Raw genomic sequence first — 5,801 nt, forward strand, 5'->3', positions numbered from 1 at the left:
TCGGGAAGATCCCACATGCCGCGGAGCGGCTGGGCCCGTGAGCCATGGCCACTGAGCCTGCGCGTCCGGAGCCTGTGCTCCGCAATGGGAGAGGCCACGGCAGTGAGAGGCCCGCGTACCGCAAAAAAAAAAAAAAAAAAAAAAAGAAACTGTGGTATGATAGTTTCTCTTTGGGAAAGTCTCATTCTTCAACACTGCTGAAAAAATACCCAAGTCAAGTAGCCAACATTCTGTTTCCATAACTGGAAAGATTTTCTTAGGCAATTAACAGCTTTAGAGACATAGTAGATAGATATCACTGGAACAGTCATTCTGAGGGACATAAAAAATAAAAGACATGACATCTGCCTTCAAAGCTTAAAGTCAAAGTGCCAGATAAATGCAGAAAAATCAGCTAAAGATGGTAGGCAAGCTACAGGTCCTAACAATAAAATAAAATCTAAAGGAATGAGTGAAATTGAAAGGAGACAAAGCTTCTTGCAGTTGTTGAGATTAAAATTGTCCCTTGGCTTTCCTGATTTCCCTCCTGATTTATCAGTGCCCGTTTTAGATGGTTCTTTTTTCGTCTGCAGCACCTGTTGATGCTCTTGAAGTTCCACCGAACTTCTGTTCTTGCTTTATACCTGCACTGGGCAATCTGATCCATTCCTCAATCTCTACTTCAGAGTTAGGCGTTTATGTCTCCAGCCTGAACTTAACTGAATTTTCCACAGGCACCTCAAACTCAAAAATGTTGGATTGGATCATATTCACCATTTAAAGGGTTACAGCCATCCATTCACTTGGTTCACCTCACCACAGATTTGGGAGCAGGGCAGGCTCAAGGGAACTCAGAAGGGACCCGCATTTGGTTTAATGCTCTGCTGTCCCAAGCTTGATATTTGAGCAAAGGGCCTCACATTTTCTTTTTGCTCTGGACCCCACAAATTATGTAGCGGGTCCTACTTGGGAGTCATCTTAGATGCCTCTAAGTCACACTCACATCCAGTCAATCACCAGGTCCTTTCGGTTCTACCTCTTAAGGCTTCTCCCCAATCTTCTCTTCATCTGCAGTGCCAAAGCTCAGTCAAGCCTTCATTTGGACTGTTAGAGAAACCTGCTGTTGAAATCTCCATCTCTGAATTCTTCTATTCCAGTTCATCTCTTATTGGTTTCATTTTGCTATAATGCAGATCTGATTATATCACTGACCCTATTTGAAATCTTCAGTAGTTCCCCATTGCCTTCAGGATAAAATTCATCATTCTCGACGTGATACTTATGTCCACTCATTTTCTAGCCCCTAACCACATCTCACCTCAATTTTTGTCCCATTCCTATACTCATCCTCCTCACCATCCACATAAAGCTACCAAAATTAGTTTGCAGAGATGACTTATACTCAGAGTTCCCATGCTGTTGCCTCTGCCTGGAATGCCTTTCTCTGTGCTTCGCTTGGCCAACTCCTGTTTGTCCTTCAAGATTCAACTGAAGCCCCAACTTTTCTTGAAAACCTTCAACTGATGCCCCTGCTCGCTAAGTCGAGTGGCATTCCTCTTATGCACTCTTTCAGTACTGTGTGCACTGCTGTACGACAGCACTTGCCATGTTGAACTGCAATTGCTAGTGACCCCGTCTATCTACTCTGCTGGCCTATAAGTAAGTTTGTTGAGGGTAGCTGCTCTGCCGTGCTCATCTTGGTAGTCTGGAGCATCTGACATACAGTAACTCCAATAAATGGTAAGTGCATCAAATGAAATGTAACACTGTACATGAAGTGGCAGAGAAAAGTAAAGAATGCATCTCAGGAGGGTAAGTTTTGCCCTGCCTCTCTATTATGTAGACCTATATTCAAACTCTGGCTAAGGTTTTTAAATTGCCCACCTGTCAGCACTGTCATAAACCCATACTGTGTCTGTGAAAATTAGAAGCAAGCACACTTCCCCTAAGGTACTTTACTGCTTTCGGCTGTCAGAATGCATGTTCAACTCTAAAATGTCTGCGTGTCGGTGTACCCTCACAGCTGTTGTACCTCAGGCAGATACACAACCTACACAGCTGTATTCAGCAACTTGTTTTGTGTTAAATCTGTTGAGGAGATTGAATTATCTTCTACAGAGCCTTTCTTACCGCTTTGTAGAATTTAAAAATTTTTGTCTGCCACATTACTCACAATGATTGTTCCTGTCTTTTTCCATTTTCCATAAGCCCTCAACCAGCCTGCTACCCCTGCCACCACAATAAGATTCCAGCTGCCTTCTCCACTATTTCTTGGCAGATGACCTTGCCTTTTACATCCCCAGGGAAAAGAAGAATTTTTTTTTTTTTTTCCTCTTGTTGGTGTGAACCATTTCAATGAGGCGGGAACCCACTCTTTAAGACCGGTTTCTCCTGTACTATCACTTTTCTTTCCTATCTCCTGAAAGACCTTATTTCCCTCATTATTCTGCCCTACTCTGAGATCTTTGACCTTTGCCCTTCTTGGCATCTTTCCCTCTGCCATCAAACATACAAGTCTTCCTGCAAATTGTTGTGAGGAGAGGATGAAGAGATACTAACAAGAACAAGCACAGTTTTCCTCCGACAGTACATATTTCTTTATTTAGTCTTCTGTCTTAACACTTTTGTCTTTCTGGACTCGAAAATAAATGCATATATGCTGGCATCCTTTCAGGACCATTCCTACTTACCAATTTGCTGCTCAAAGTTCATATTTGAAAGTCACAGAGGCAATTCTTGACAAATTCAGCAGCACTGCACATCCGTAGTTTTCTTGTATTTCTCATTTTCCACTGTTCCTGCACGTTTAAAGTTTTCCACGGGTACATCCTTGGCTCTTTATTCTCTTCCTCTATACTGTTTTTTTACAGCAAACTGATGTGGTCTCATAGATTTAATTTACCTTGAAGGTGAAGACTCTCAAATCTGTATTTCTAGTCCTGACCGACCTAATACCCCATATCCCATCCTTCCCATTGCCTTTAAGGCATGTGGTTATTTCTCAATCCGTTCAAATACAACATGTGTAAAATCTTCTCCCTGCTTCTTTCCCCATATTTAAAGTCACCATTCAGTAAACATGAGGGGCTTTTTTTTTTTAACCTGGTACAAATTCACTTAACTCTTCTCTTGAAGTATATTTTAAATCTATCCTTTTTCATCCCACCTTAGTTCAGGCCCTCAATACTTCAGGCCTCCATTACCACAACATCCCAACAGCCTACTTAATGGTTTTCCACTTTCCTGTGTCTCCTACAAATGCCCACACATTTAGCATCCTGAAACATATGTCATTCATCTTCAAAGACTTCCAGTGACTCCCAAATAAGCAGACATAAAGACTAGAGTTTGTCCCCAGATGTCCAAAAACTTTCACAACCTATCCTCCATTTCCAGCTTGATTCTGCCTTCATTGCCAGATTTGACCCACCTACTCCTTTTGGTTTCTCTGACAACTCCAAGCCCTCCTGTCTCTTCTCCCATGAACTCCACAGGATGTATTGTCTAAACTATTGATTTTGGCATCTGAACGTACAGAGCATTTTATTGCATTGCTAACTGTTTTGTGTACCCAAATCACATTTGTAATATCTGGAGGATAAGGATCTTGTCCTATATTTCTTTTGTATTCCTAATTATAGTATTAGTGTTTAAGCATAAAGTGCTTAATAAATGCCTATTCAATAAATTAATTTTCTCAGAGCTCTGAAAAATATGAAAATTGGGCAGTATTCCATTCTACTCCTTCCTTTTGTGTTCATGATATACCAGATCATTACCTAAAATGTCTTTCAACCATAGTCGAAAGTCAGAGGTTCTCAAACTCTTTGGTCTCAGGTTCTCTTTATACTCTTTTTTTTAAGATTTTTTTTGTTTAGATGTGGACCATTTGTAAAGTCTTTATAGAATTTGTTACAGTATTGCTTCTGTTTTATGTTTTGGTTTTTTGGCGTGAGGCATGTGGGATCTTAGCTTCCCTACCAGGGATCAAATCCGCACCCCCTGCATTGGAAGGCAAAGTCCTGACCACTGGACCGTCAGGGAAGTCCCCCTCTTGATACTCTTAAAAATGACTGAGAACCCCAAAGAGCTTTTGTTTATGTGGGTTATATCTGTTGATACTTACCACACTAGAAATTAAAACTGAGAAATTTTGTAAACACAGGAATATACAAATACACATTCCATTAGCTGTTAGAGCAATGGTGTCATCACATATGGTCATGTAGCCTCTGGAAGCTTCACTGTACAGTTGACCCTGGAATGATGCAGGGGTTAGAGGCGCTGATCCCCACACAGTCAAAAGTTCACGTATAACTTTTGACTCCCCCAAAACCTAAACTAATAGAATGCTGTTGACTGGAAGCCTTACTGGTTACCTAAACAGTCAATTAACATGTATTTTGTATGTTATATCTGTTATATACTGTATTCTTACAATAAAGTAAGCTACAGGAAAGAAAATGTTATTAAGAAAATCATAAGGAAGGAGAAAATACATTTACAGTACTGTACTGTCTTTATCGATACCATAAATTTATGTCGTCTGTTTACAAGATGAATAATCTGTCAGCACCTACATCAATATTGTCTTATATGGTACAAAACACTGTAGACGTTATACATATTACTAACACTGGACATCAAAATGAAAAGATAATGTGGAAAAAAATTCATATTTATTTAAGTGCATAACGATTCATACATTGATAACGAAGAAGCAGCAGTATGGTTGCTTTACAGTAGCCTCGTGTAATCACTACAGTTCCTTCACAGTAGCCTAACCTATACACTAATGAAAGGATCGTAATAAAATTTTTTATGGCATAGAGTATCACAGTCATATTCATAATATCTTTTTTAAAAAAACAGTTACATGGGATGATAAGCTGATACACAATTTCTCCAGTTATGAGAGAGAGAGAGAGACTGTACAGTAATGTAATTCTTTGAAAGCAGTTATAAAACAGTAAGAAAACTAGCATTATTAATTTTATATTAAATATCACTAAACTTATGTATCTACATATATTTTATGCATTCATAACACACCTTTTTCTTAATTTTTTTGATATTTCTAGGCTACACAGTTTATCTGCAAGTTTTTTCAAATTGTTGCAAATCTCCAAATTTTTTTCCAGTATATTTACTGAAAAAAATCCACGTATAGGTGGACCCATGTGGTTCAAATCCATGTTGTTCAAGTGTCATCTGCATATTCATGGGAGAAGAAGAGTAAAAAAAGAAAATAACATCTTAGTGTTATTTTGAAAATAATTTGCACCCTCCAGACACTTGAAAGAGTTCAGGGGACCCCTCCAGGCCTTCCTAGCCCGTATTTTGAAAACTGCTAGTCTAGGATAATGTTAACTTTAGCCACTTGGAGTGATAAAGTGTATTAGCCTTTCCAGATTATTTTCATATAAATGAAAAACTATATACAATTAAATCATTATAAATCATTAATTAAAACAAGATTACCCACTGTAGAACGTGTATGTTAACTCTTCCCCCAAATGAGCTAGCTGTTCAGTTTACTGACGGTAGGACTATTCAAAGCAGACAGTGGAAATATGTTATCAGATGGTCACACTGAAGGTTCTTCTCTCTGACCCTTCTCAGCACAGTCATGTCCTTACTTGGAGCCTGCAACTCAACATGACTTGAGGTTTATTGGTGGAAAATATATTACTAACCAATTCAGCTTTCTTTAGTTATGAATTTGCACCTAACAAACAAACGCATCAAAAGAGAGGGTGGGCTTCCCTGGTGGCGCAGTGGTTGAGAGTCCGCCTGCCGATGCAGGGGACACGGGTTCGTGC

At 39.4% G+C, this 5,801-nt stretch overlaps 1 protein-coding gene across 1 annotated transcript in view; it reads left to right on the forward strand.

The window, feature by feature from the left end:
• Positions 1-5,801, forward strand: part of SGCB (sarcoglycan beta) — a 22,439-nt gene that overhangs the window by 1,090 nt on the left and 15,548 nt on the right. The gene's annotated exons all lie outside the window — the stretch shown is intronic.

Source organism: Physeter macrocephalus, chromosome 7 (genome assembly GCF_002837175.3).
Source record: "Physeter macrocephalus isolate SW-GA chromosome 7, ASM283717v5, whole genome shotgun sequence".
Lineage (NCBI taxonomy): Eukaryota > Metazoa > Chordata > Mammalia > Artiodactyla > Physeteridae > Physeter > Physeter macrocephalus.